Genomic DNA, 14,002 nt, shown 5'->3' with positions numbered 1-14,002 from the left:
TTTTCAAAGGACCGTAGTCTAAATCAGATAGCAAATACGCAAACAAGTAAACAAATGTTCTGCCATCTCAAAACTGCGCCGTACAATTTTTTTTTCCATACTTTTATAAATATTCACAAAAAATAACTTTCTTGCTTCGAATCGTATTCATTTAGTACGAAGCTAATTTTTTTTAAAGGTTTAGTGACTGCTCTAGCCTATCCACTAGACCACATCAGCGCTATTAACTAAATTCTTCTAAGAACTTTTCATATTATAAAACCAGAAGAATAAGACCATTTCTGTTCAAAACTGTTATGATAGACGAGAAACTGTTTGAGATTGAGGTAATCTTGTTCAGGAACAAATCGGAGATGAAAGTTTTGTAATATTAAATAATTAATCAATTTATAAGCTAATATTTTGGCTTTATGTTAAAACTGACAAATAATTAGGAAGCAATTGGGAGGTATTGTCTATGTAATGAAGTTGTAAAAATGGATGCAGTTGTATTTCCAATCTAGTAAATATTATACTAGATATGTATATGATAGGAAGACTCAGGCTGATGTCATGCTGAAACAACTAGCAACGCAACGCAACGCAACGTTCCAATAAGATTGCGTTGCATTGCATTGGTATGTCATGCTGGCGCGACCTGTCACTTTGAATTTCCCTACAAATCATCACTTCTCTACATCTGATAATGCTTTGAATCGTCTCCTTTCTTTTCGGAGCCATCAAAAACTCATCAAATCACGACCCGGATTGCAAGAATGCCGAAATTTGAACCGACAAAATTCCTTGTTTTTTTTTTGCCGGAACTAAGATTTCATGAAAATTTTCTCGCCGATTAAGATAGTTTTTAGTTTATTATCACAAGTTCGGACAGATCTTCGTACTATTGTGCTTAAAACCCGGAATCACTGCTTCAAATCGAGAAAAAACAATGTTCCTATTGGATTTCCTACTAGTCGCGCTACTCAACACATTGGCATCAGATTGGTCGCGCTACACAAAGCGACCAGTATGACAGGTCTGCGCGATTTCCATGGAGATCAAATGAGAGCTGATTAGTCGTGTGAACGTTGCGTTGTAGGTCGCGTTGCTAGTTGCTTCAGCATGACATCAGCCTCATGCAGACTACCGTCAGGTGTCTGTAAAAATTGTTTCATCGAAAATTCTGTTCCAATGAAACCATTTATTTGGCAGCACTGTTCATGTTTATCTTTGAACACTCTCCTCTCGCAACGGTAGGCAAAATTTGCAAAACAAATTTCCGGCACTCACCGAGTACTTAAAAAATTCCGACTGGGTCTTTTTTTCTGTCTCGCAGCTCTATGCGGTATCTCAAGAAAGGTCTATCGCACTCATTACTCGACCGACCTATTTTAGCTATTTTATAAAAACCTACACTAGAGAGCAGACAACCGAAACGATCAGCTGACAACCGGACGATATCCCGCACGTAGCGCAACAATCGTGAGTTCCAGAATCATTCAGCAGTCTGATTTGAAGAGGAATCATGGGTGGAGTTCAGAAGCCGTCTTTTCTCTCAACTTAAGGACTCTACGCTTTCACGCTCTGCAACAAAATACACCCGCCATGAGCACCCATGTCAGCTTTATGATTTCCAACAGGAATTTTATATGATTTTAAGCAATGATTAAGATTAAACTAGCCGTTTTCAATGAATTTTCTTTCCAATTGACAGGTTTATCAACATAAAAAGCGTAAAAACGTTTCCTACGATTGTACACGCAATTTTACGAGCACACCAACACTAGCGCAACCAATAAGAACGACACATTCTTTAGCTTTTTCACTTTTTGCTTTTCTTGTTTCTTCAGTTTTTGAAGCGTATTGCAATGATCGAATGCTGGTACTAGAACGACCAGCATATAATATACACTATTTTTCCTAGTTTTTCAACTCAAATCATTCACATGATCGACCGAATGATATTTTGGTCACTTTCTTATCATTACTACTTCAGGCCCCAGCACTGATGATTCAAACTTTCAACTTTTTGTTTCTTCGAACGGCTGTTCTTATTCTTTTTTTCCTCGCTATACCAACACATTCCTATTAGTCAGAACAGGACGCAAGCTAGCTGCACTAAACTAGCCAGCAAAGAAATTCTGCCGAACAAAAACTCACCGCACTTTATTCCTCCAAATTTTTGCTGTTTGGTCTCAAAAATTTCGAAAAAACGAAACCCAGCTTACAGATCTTCTTTCTTTGCTGGAATATCCACGATCGGCTGCCACTGGAACCGGATATCTGGCCAAGTAAAACTTGGATTACGATACACGCCGCGAAATAATGAGGAGAAAATAAGAATATCACTAAAACGATGGATGACTGGACAGCGACTGAACCGATTGGCTCTTTTTTGAAGAGTTCGCTCGCATGCAAACCCAAAAAAGAAACCAATGATGATGATTGTCTCCTTTTTGAAGAGTTCGCTGACTTTGTGGGACGAGAGTGGTCTAAAAAGGGAGATCATCATCATCCGTTCCAGGAATGCCAGCACTCTCTCTAGAGTCGAGTTGGAGTTTATACTAGAAATATTTAAAATTTAAATATTTCAAGAGTTTTTTTTGATTAGGTCGTATGAGCCACATGACAAGTTTCGAGAAAATCGCTGTTGAAGTTTTGTAATCCGTTTTTTATTCTACAATTTTGAATATCACTCAGAGTTGTCTTTAAAAAGCGGTATGCGAAGCGGAAATAGATGAGAATTAAGCTAGTGCACTCGATTCAGGCATAAATTTAGTTTTTCGAGTAAACATGCACTTACGACCTTTGACATTGTGTGATTGGCTCAAACGTCGTTTTGCATACTGGGAAATTTTATCTCAAAACTTTATTTATACTGTCTCAAACTTCGCTAACTCTTACTAATAGCTTCAAATACTTTTTTAAACTTACATTGACTGAACGTCTGAAGAATGGTGCGGTTTTTAGCATGTTTTTTGGAGGATTTTTTTTTTGGACCAAGAACCTCAAAATAGAGCATAATAAAAGCGGACTTACGTTTGAATCCAAGCTGCTTTGTCTGGGTTCTTACAGGTGATATGCGCTCTACTGAATCTCGGTTTCTATAAAACGCTTTTAGTTTTAGTAGCGGTCACTATGGAGGAAAAATTATGATACAGAAAATCACTCCATTCATAAAATATATGCTATTAAACTTACCTCGCAGCAAATTGCAGAAGTTTGTATTAATATGATGCTCCAATCACTCTTATCAACAGTTTCTGTTAAAATTTTTAAACTTAACAACACTCCCGAAGCAATTTTGTCGAAAATGCATTATGTCGCAAAAACCAATCCACCGAACAGTTATTTTGCGACCTTTGGTTTGCACGCCAATCCAGTGCAGTGCAAAAAGTCGAAAAAACCAAAATGCACTCAAAAATGAGAAAGTCATCATACGTCCTAAATTCAAATCAATCTGTAAAATTTATTCATTCATGAAATGAAACCAACTTTTTACAGAACATAGAATACATGTTTGTGAATCGTTTGTCATGTTTAACTCAATTTTGTTGATATTGGTTCATACGACGTAATCAAAAATAACTCTAGATTTATTTAATAAACATTGGTCGATTGAAGAATGTAATTTCGTATTCTTTTATATTTTTCTTTCTCGAACATAAATGCCATATAAATGGTAAAATAATGTCTTTAATAAGAAACTACGTGGGTTGAAATGATTTTGCTAAAATGTAGTCTATTTTTTGATAAAAATGTCTGATTAGCAAAAAAAAAAATAAGATGGATGCATCTTCCGTTAGGATGAAAATCCCGAAAAAACGACATGCAAATAAAATATCAACTAAAAAAAATTATCATTTTAAATTATCATAGAATAATACTTTTTTTGATAAGCTTTCTCATAACACCGAATCTTCTTCACCAACTATAATTCCAAAAAAAATAAAAAAGAAATACAAAATTGTATATACTCTAATACCACTTCGAAGCAAAGGCTGCTTTCTCTGTTTAATAGGTTTAATACAAAGGACTGAAGCAACTGTCATATCACATACAAACGGACCGTACTGACTTTTTGGAACCAGAACGTCAGTTCCCCTTTGATTTCAATGGCATTTTGGTACCAAAACGTCAGTGCGGTACTGAAATGTCAATTCGGAAATTTTCTTCTCTTTCAGCCCCTTGGTTTAATACATAAATCCACGGAAAATAAAAAAAAAGGTAAAATTTACCTTTTTGCGAGGTGAATTTTTTCCACCCCTCTTTCGAGGTAAATTTTACCTTTTTTTCGTTCACATAGCAAAGAGGTAAATTTTACCTTTTTTCAATTTACCTAGCAAAAAGGTAAATTTTACCTTTTTCGCATTCACCTAGCAAAATAGTAAATAATACCGTTTTCCCATTTACTGATTTAAAAGGTATGCTGATTGGTTTGATTGTTTTCTTCAATAAGAATTGAAAAAATACAAAATTTTTTCAAAAATGATATTTATTGGAGATAAATAGGGACTGGTAATTCGGCTTCGCGTTCTTCTGAGCCGCTATGGCCGCTGAAATCACCTGCGTTGCGTACATTCATGGCCTCCTCCGTTCGACTAATCCGGTCAGGTTCGGCTTTTCCGGCTGGATGATGACGTGGAATACACCTCAAAGCTCTATGGGCTGATCTGAAACAAAATCAATAGTATTATGACGAGAACCAGCACAACTAAATGAAATTTAAGAACACTTACCATTCTATTCCGATTTTCACATATTAGGCACAAAGCAAAACTTGTTCCTAGAATGACAAAACAGCTTAACCTCAATGAACGGGTTCGGCGAATAGTTACTTTTTTTTAGAAGAATTGTACCGTTTTGTTTAGCTCAATCCAGGTCAATTACACCTAGCTACGAGGTAAGTTTTACCTTATTTGGATTTATCTTTTTTTCTAGGTGAATTATACTTTTTTATCGAGCTCAATTCAGGTGAACTTCACCTCGCTACGAGGTAAGATTTACCTTTTTTGGATTTACCTTTTTTCTCGGTTTATTGTACCTTTTTTAAAACCTCGATTCAGGTAAATTTTACCTCACTGTGAGGTGAGTTTCACCTCGAAGAGGTAGAAGTTACCTTTTTGGCTTTCACGAGCGTTCACTTTTGCTAACTCGGTAAATTTAAACCTTTTTATTATTTTCCGTGTCGTATACCGGGATTGTGAGCGCGCTCGACGACGCCTACACCATTTTTTTTTGTTAATTCTTTATTTGAAACGGCTCATACCTTTAGGCTTTAAGGAGCCAAACTCTTTTTGTTTTTTTTTTACAATAGTTTGCTTACTTCTAGTTCACTTTTTTTTTAAGAAAAGAAAATAGATAGGGAAATATGAAAATAAAAAGAATTATAGACGAAGATCAATAGCTTTAAGGAAAAGATATATTTCGAACATGTAGTCCAAGTCTATCACTGCCAGCACATCTCTCACTGGAACATAGGGTGGTTTTCCTCGGGCCCGAAGGGAGTCTATGAAATTCGTTCTAGCGACAAGATGGACCTCGCACGACCAAACAATATGCTCGATGTCGTGGTAACCTTGGCCGCAACTACACAAATTGCTGCCAGCAATATCAAAACGATAGAGTACCGCGTCTAAGGAACAATGATTGGACATGAGACGGGAAAATATACGAATAAAATCCCGACTCAGGTCCATGGTTTAAGGCTTACCCTTGGGATAATCGAGTGCAGCCACCGACCATCCTCATCCTCGTCCCATTTGCGTTGCCAGTTGACAAGAGAGTTTCTTCGAACTAAAAAGTAAAATTCGTTGAAGGCGATTTCACGCTGATACGTGTCACCTTCCATCGCCCCCACCTTTGCCAGAGAGTCTGCCTTCTCATTACCCTCTATCGAACAATGGGAGGGAACCCAAACAAAGGTGATGGTAAAGCGACGTTTTGATAAAGCACTCAAACTATCCCGTATCTTCTCGAAGAAGTATGGCGAGTGCTTTCCCGGTTTTATTGAGTGAATTGCTTGAACAGAACTCAGACTATCCGTTACAATAAAGTAGTGCCCGACTGGCCTTGAAGCGATACTGTCCAAAGCCCAATGAATTGCTGCTAACTCTGCTATATACACAGAGCATGGTGACTCGAGGCTGTAAGAGGCGCTAGATATTTCGTTGAACACTCCAAATCCTGTTGATTCCTCTATAAGTGATCCATCAGTAAAGTACATTTTATCAGCATCGACGTGTCTATATTTAGCTTCGAAAATTCTTGGAATCAGAAGTGGACGATGCGGATCCGGGATTCCACGAATTTCCTGCTGCATAGACAAATCAAACTGGACAGAAGAATTATCGTAGTCTGGGCTACAAACACGAGCAGGAGAATACGAAGAAGGGTTTACCTGCATTGACATGAGGACATGGTATATAGACATAAATCTTGTATGAAAATTTTGCTCAAGTAACCTTTCAAAATTAACGATCACCAATGGGTTCATGACCTCACACCTGATGAGGAACCGAAGTGATAGTAGATTGAATCGATCTTTCAAAGGGAGTATGCCTGCCAAAACTTCAAGACTCATGTTGTGCGTAGAGGGCATACAGCCCAAAGCGATGCGAAGACAACGGTATTGGATACGCTCGAGTTTTATGAGGTGAGTTTTGGCAGCCGACTGGAAACAGAAGCTACCATATTCCATAACTGAGAGGATAGTTGTTCGATACAATTTTAAAAGATCTTCTGGATGGGCTCCCCACCAGGTGCCAGTGATTGATCGGAGAAAATTGATTCTCTGTTGGCATTTTCCTTTCAGATACTCAATGTGTGCTCTCCAGGTACATTTGGTATCAAACCAAACCCCAAGATACTTTAAACACCTCGATTGAGTGATCGTCCTGCCAAGAAGTTGGAGCTGTGGTTGAGCTGGTCTATGCTTTTTAGAGAAAACCACCAACTCCGTTTTCTCTGGAGAGAACTCGATTCCAACCCGCATACCAAAAAACTATATCTTAAATAATCAATACGATACACCTACGGCTCTAGAAATAGTGATTGTTTCGGTGAACGTAGCTATTATTTTAAACTTTACTTCGAAAACGATACGAACGAAATATGAACGTTCATGTGAATATGAACGTATTTCATTAACCGTAAAAAACATCTCGAACGATTACTGCTAACGTCCATACAATTTTGACACTTCTCAAATTTCTGGATGACATCTAGGGATGCCAGATGATTTTTTCCAAAATCAGGACAGCATGAAGAAAAAATCAGAATTATTCAGAAAACAATAAATTATGCTTGAATTACATAAATAAAGGAAAATACCACTGTAGACGCCTTTATTTATACATTGAGGCGAGTACAATCGTAGCTCACTTTAATATGTGTAAAACACCATTTAAATATAACTTGAACCGAGCATTATTTTCGATTAAATAATATTATTACAGATTTGTTCGATATTCTGATAATTCTACTATATAAATTCGATACTCATTTCGATATTTTTTTGAATATCAGGACTATTCAGTATATTTCCAAAACCACTTTTCAGTACGGTCTTCCGACAGAGGACTGAAACATCTGTCAAATCTCTAACAAACGCACCGTACCAAACTTCAGTGTGGTTCCCGGAATTAAACACTTCACCCCAAAACAGCATCAAAATAGGATGATATTTTGATTACCAAGCACATCTGTTGTTGTCATACTGCAGATTTAGAATCAATTTTAATTTTAAAGAACTGAAAACTCTGCATTTTGTGCCAAACTATAATTTATCAATGTTACAAAAGATTCTTTTGATTGACATTCCCGAGCCGCAGAAATAATTTTAAGGATTATCAAAAAATTGGCTTTGTTTTCTTCATCCCCTCCGAATATCGGGACAAATCCCGATTTATCAGGACAACTGGCACCTTTGGTAGCTGCTGTCATGACTGCTGAGAAGAAGAAAAAAAGAAAAATAAAACAAACAGAAATCTCGTACGAATTTTTGATGCTGTTATCAAAAATTCGTGCGAAACTGCTGTTGATCTCCCGCAATGGACCAGGAAGCCGGCGCACCGAGGGCTGGACTCTGCAACTTAGGTAAAGAGATGCATAATATTTCAGGTGAGTAAGGTTTTTGTTTCCGTTTCACTTGTTGCTTGGTAGCACAATTTTTCGTTTTCTAATTTCCAACATGTTTCTGACTGTTTCGTTCTTCATTTTATTTAGTGTCGCCGAATGAAGCATTTATCTATGCAGCCCGAGTTCCCCGACCGTGGGGACTACCTCGCTTGTATAACTATGGCTCTGCAGTGTGGATTTCGGAACAAATTGGCCAATGTCTCAGCCCACTTCATACACGCATTGAATAATGGATGAAGCTGAATCAAAGAATTAAAAAGGTTTCTGAATGGATTGAACGTAAGTTAAAATATAAAAATAAAATTTATGATGAAATCAAATAACTATGTGAAATCCGAAAACTCCAAAAACAAATCTCTTTGGCCACAGCTTTTGGTGCGTCCGCCATTACTACGGTTCCTAAACGGTTCAACGATATAATCTAATAGTTTTTTTTAATAGTTACGTTATATGAGACACCATTGAAAAAACAGTAATCTAAGTACAAACGGTTCGTACAATAATAATCCCGATTCCCGTAACAGTTCGATTAACGGTTTGATAGATCGTTTAAAATATGCCTTCATATGTTCATTCTAGAAACAGTTCAATGCCTTGAAAACGTTATTCATAAGCGTTTTATGAACCATACCTCAACTGTTCCTAGAACAGTGTCTCCATATAAAGGTTTTAACAGTTTTAAACAGTAACATAACTTAACGCCATATTCAACAGACCGTCGTTTTGAAATTCAAGATAAGTGCAATGTTTTTTATGGTTTCAGGTATCATTTTCAAAACGTTTTTTTACACTATCTCCAATCGTTTTATAACTACTACAGGAACGGTTTCGTTACAATATTTTCGTATTCGGGAAGCCCCAAAGCCCAGGATGACAATCTGTTTAAAGTATCTTGTAAAGGTCTGTGCAGATGTGACTCAGTATTACCTGTTACAGATACTACGCCATCATCTGCAAGTTGTCTTAAAGTGCAGCCTTCAGAGAGACAACTGTCGATGTCACTTACGTAAAAGTTGTACAAAAGTGGACCTATACACCATTTTTCAAAATTTGTCATTTCAAAATGATTTGTATGTATGTATGTATGTATAGATTTCGCTTTTTGGCCGAGAGTGTTATACTCTATATCACCACTACGTAGGTATCAATGTTATTCAGATTTTCGATAACACGGTGTGTTTAGTTAGCACAATTTTTAATTAAATTGTTAATCGAGCTTTTTCTAAAAATCCCAAGACTTCTTTTATTTTGTCTTCATCGAAGTTGTTAATCAATTCGAAAAGATTGTTGTATCTTTCCCAATCGTAGTGATTTCTAACGTGATTGTACTGTATACAGTGGAACAGAGCATGTTCTGTTGTGAAGTTTTCCGAACATAGTTCACATAATTTTGTATCACGGATTCGAAAAAGTCCGAGATAGTATGGTGAATAGTCGTGTCCACTAAGTAGTCGATTTGCTGTACGTATTTGTTTGTTATTCATTTCTGAATTCCAGTACCACGGTTTGAGATCGAATGTGTTTTGAAATTTGAAAAATTTCAGTCCTTTTTGATTTTCTGTTGCAATATCTTGATACCATTTGTTAGTAGTGTTGATGAAATCCTTTTTATAGTTTCTGCATGCATCATCCAACCGTAGCTTATTTTCTAGAATAGCTGGGCATTCTAGTCCAATTTTAGCTAGTTCATCAGCCTTTTCGTTTCCTGTTATTCCGATGTGTGACGGAAGCCATTGGATTGTAGCTTGTTTTTGCGTTGCTAGTGTGCAGATGTCGAGTGTAACTTTGTCGAATATTTTATTTTTTAGATCTCTTTTGAGTATTTTGCAAGCTGCCTGTGAATCAGTGAAAATGACCACTTTTCTTGTGTTGTTGTCTCTTACTTGTTCTAATGCGACCCGTATTGCTAAGAGCTCAGCAGAAGCAATACTTACTTCGTGAGCTAATCCTAGACTAATGCTCTCTTCCGAGGTAGCATCGAAAACTCCGAGTCCGCATTTATGGCCAGACTTGGAAGCATCCGTGAACCATTGTTCGTATAGATGGTAGTTTGTTTTTATCATGTTTTGGGTAAGTGATTTAAGTACTATAGGAGATGTTATTTTTTTTTTTAGAGTTGACCCTATAATTTGTTCTTTTATCGTGATATTTAGCATGTTACAAGATTTAGCCTGTAAGTATAGTATTTGAAATTCACTGTAGTTTTTAATGAATATTCTTTCAATGTATGTATACTGTGATTCTGCTTTTAAGGAATTTATGTTCAGTGACTGTAATTGTTGAGCAATTAAGTCGTTTTTGTAAATGTGCAAAGCAATCCTTTTTTTTGTGAAAAATTCACGTTTTAGTGATAGTGGGCCTTCGCCACTCAATGCTGCCAATGAGTTTATCGGTGTAGTTTTGGAACAGCCTGTTGCTATACGTAGACCTTGCCTGTTCGTCGTTTCTAGCATGTCACTATATTTTTTTGCCGTGTTTCCATACAGAGTAGCGCCATAATTCAGATAGTTACCGAAAAGAGCTTTGTGGAACATTATCATAGCTTTTGGGGTTCCGCCATGCCTAATCCCTCCGATGATTTTTAACATGTTTAATCTGTCCATGAATGTTTTTTTAAGGTTTTTAACGTGTATTCCATATTTGAGTGTCTGGTCCAGCGTTATTCCCAGATATTTATAGTTCCTTACAGTTTCTAACGTCTCTCCATTCAAAGTGAGCAAGAGCCTTTTATCCGTGTTTTTAAATAGCATAGCCTTAGTTTTGGAACTGTTTAATTTTAGTCCAAGTTCCTCAGCCTTACTTGTGAAGTCATCAATCTCCGTCTGCATTTTCTGTATAGCAGTTTCGTACGATTTTGCCCTTACTATTTTCAGAAAGTCATCTGCGAATTGGAGAGTGATGATATTTCTGTCCAGGTTTGTGTTGTGAAGAGAAGAAGTGTAAATATTGAAAAGCACCGGTGATAAAACATCACCTTGTGGTACTCCGCAGCTGATTGTGTGTTCTACTTTTCCTTGGTCTGTACTTATTATCGTTTTTCTGTTGATCAGAAAATTATAAATCCACGTAACAGTGTCCCCTTTGAATCCATAGCTCTGCATCATGTTTCTCAATTTGTCAACATTTACACTGTTAAATGCATTTGAGAAATCGAAGAAAACTCCAATAGTTACAAATCCTTCTCTTCTTGACGACATAATGAAATTTGTGGCAAATGTCACACAGTGTTCCGTTGACATACCTTTTCTAAATCCGAATGAGTAGTCTGACAGTATGTTATTGCTTAAGCAGGTGAGGTTAATATCTTCAAGGACTGCTGCGTTTATAGTTTTAGTCAAAGTTGATAGAAGTGCTATGGGTCTGCTAGATTCAATTTCTTCAGGAGGTTTATTTGGTTTCAATACTGGTATGATCTTTATCTCTTTCAGGTGTTTGTCTAGATCACCATTTCGCCACATTTGATTTAATAGGTCAAGTATTTTTGTGACAGTAGTTAGATCCATACATTTTAGCATTCCATAATTTATGTTATCGGTTCCTGGTGAGGAACGAATCGATTTGTTTTTTAAAAAACCTTTCCAGGATTCTAAACTCAGAATTTTTGGTCTTGTGTTTAGATCAGGTTGAAGTGGTGTTTTTATTTCTTGTTGACCAAAGTTTTTAAGAAGAAATCTTTCCGCAATATCATTATTGTGTAATATGGGATTGTTTTTGGGATTTACAACAGGGTTAAATTTTAATCTCTTCACTAAATTCCAGTTTTCTTTAACGTTGCGGGGGTCTATGGAATTAGTAAGTTCCAATATTTTTTCTTTTATGTGTTTTATTTTAGCCTTTTTGAATTTAGCTGTGGATTTTTTCCATTCTATAAGATTAGAAGTACTGCTACACCTGTTGTAGTCTCTCAATGCATTTTGTTTAGCTTCATATAGCTCAGTAAGCTCAGAGCTCCAGTAATATTTTGGAATAAATGTGTTCATTTTTTTATGTTTTTTGCAGATTTCATTCGAAATAGTCGTAAGATCTTTGATTTCATCAAATTCATAGTGTTTGATTTGTGAAATTTCTTCGGTTATTTTTATTTTATCAAAATAATACTTTTTTTTTGTTTTGAAGTTCAATTGTAGTTGTGTTTTGATCATAAGGTGACCACTTCCACCAAAACTTTTATTAAAAACTTCCCATTTGGCGTCGTTAAATATATTTGCAGTACACATCGAAAGATCAATGGCACTGGATCTTTGCCCAGCAGCATGTGGTATAAATGTAAAATCTCCGTTGTTTAGTATAAGCAAGTTAGAGTTGGTAATGGAATCGTATATTAAATTCCCTTTATTATTAGTTTCCAAACAGCCCCAGAGTTCATTGTGGCTATTGAAATCTCCTCCCAAGAAGATCTTGGAGTGTATTGTAAGTTCATTTAGTAAAACTGAAACTGCAGTTTCTAATTCTTGTGTTGAAATTCGTGGGTTAATGTAAATTGTAACTAGTACCAGATTCAGTGTATGTATTTTAATTCCCAACGTTTCAAATTGATCAGTCGATCTCAATATAATTTTCTCGAAAGTTAAATCCGAACGTAGGTAAATACCAACACCTCCAAAACCGTCTGTTCTAGGCGATAGTATTCGATGGTAACCTTGAATGTTCCATCTATGTGTCATCAGTTGTTCAGGCTTTACCCAAATTTCCGATAACAGTGCAGCATCATATTTTTCGGTAAATAGTTCATGAGCAAGTTCGTTCTTGTTTGTATATAGACTTTGTATGTTTGTTTGTAATATATTAAAATTACTTTGCATCATGAACTATTTCCAGTCCACTCACCTGCTCTTTTTAGCTCTCCTATTATTTTTGCAGAAAGTTCTGCTCCAGGTGCTCCATGAGGTTTCAGAATTTCAATCAGTTTATAACTTACTTCTTCCATAGCTTTCTTCCATTCTGTTTGAGTTTGTTTCTTTACGGTTTCTTCTATTTGCTTCTTCAGTTTTTCTATCTCTCCCGTTCTATAAATGTTGTTTAAACCTGTTCCTCTAATTTCTTCTTTTTCTTCTTCCATTTTCCTTTTTTTAACAAATTCCTTCGAAGTCAGTCCAAGAATACTGGCTACTCCTGGTGCTGTTTCTTGTTCTTCTTTCCTTTCCTTTCCCTTGTTTAAACGATGTTTGTTGCTCTCTTCTCGATGTAAAATTGTCTTCTGGTGGATACCTGGTGCTCTTGCTACAACATTTGAAAACGATTCGGCAGGCGTCGGATACTCTTCGGCACTTCTCAAGACGTCAAAATGGTTTTCGGTAGGTACAATGTAGGACTGTTTAGCTTCTTGGTATGTCATTCCTTTTTTGGCCATTTTAGCTTGTATATTGCTTTCTTTTTTCCAACGAGGACAAATTTTGTCCGTCGTTTTATGTTCATTACTTTCACAATAATAACATTTGATTTTTTTGCAGGTTTTGTCCATCGGATGCTCTTCTGAACAGCTGGTACATTTTTCAGACTTAGATTTGCAATTTTTAGACAAATGATTATATTTCAAACATTTGTAACAAATCACGGGTTTTCTAATATAGGGTTCAACTCTGAAAATAACAGAAAATATACTTAAATTAGTAGGCAATATGTTACTCCTAAATATCACTCCCACTTTATGAGTTGGTTCTTTCTTTTTGTCATCATTATAACGGAATAGTCTAAATATTGAATCAATTTCAACTTGGCATTGGATACTACTTATCAATTCTCCTTCATCCATATCGGTAGGGATTCCTGAAATAACTCCAGTCATAGTAATGAATTGACGCGGGATGTAAGCTTTGTATCCTTGTAGTTCTAAGTTTTTGCATGAAGCCAATCGATTCGCGTCTTTCCAGTTTCCAACATAAAC

General features: G+C 36.3%; 2 protein-coding genes and 1 long non-coding RNA gene across 14 annotated transcripts in view; 1 reads left to right on the top strand and 2 right to left on the bottom strand.

Annotated features, from left to right (window-relative positions):
* LOC129754391 (ras-related protein Rap1) overlaps positions 1 to 2,364 on the bottom strand; it is a 44,259-nt gene extending 41,895 nt beyond the window's left edge. Inside the window, exon 1 of one of the 2 annotated variants that reach the window (XM_055750443.1) lies at positions 2,140 to 2,364. The gene's annotated coding sequence lies outside the window, so the exon portion shown is untranslated. The remainder of the gene's footprint in view (positions 1 to 2,139) is intronic. The other variant, XM_055750445.1, reaches the window with a different exon arrangement.
* The window catches only part of LOC129754380 (uncharacterized protein CG43867-like), a 691,811-nt gene that overhangs the window by 412,271 nt on the left and 265,538 nt on the right, over positions 1 to 14,002 (bottom strand). The gene's annotated exons all lie outside the window — the stretch shown is intronic.
* LOC129754393 (uncharacterized) lies at positions 7,878 to 8,425 on the top strand. Its single transcript, XR_008739017.1, has 2 exons — positions 7,878 to 8,100; positions 8,206 to 8,425. It is a non-coding gene; the product is annotated as an uncharacterized LOC129754393 (long non-coding RNA).

This window comes from Uranotaenia lowii, chromosome 3 (genome assembly GCF_029784155.1).
Source record: "Uranotaenia lowii strain MFRU-FL chromosome 3, ASM2978415v1, whole genome shotgun sequence".
In the NCBI taxonomy this organism is placed as follows: domain Eukaryota; kingdom Metazoa; phylum Arthropoda; class Insecta; order Diptera; family Culicidae; genus Uranotaenia; species Uranotaenia lowii.
Note: the sequence above shows the minus strand (reverse complement) of the source record. Positions and strands in the feature narration are given on the sequence as shown.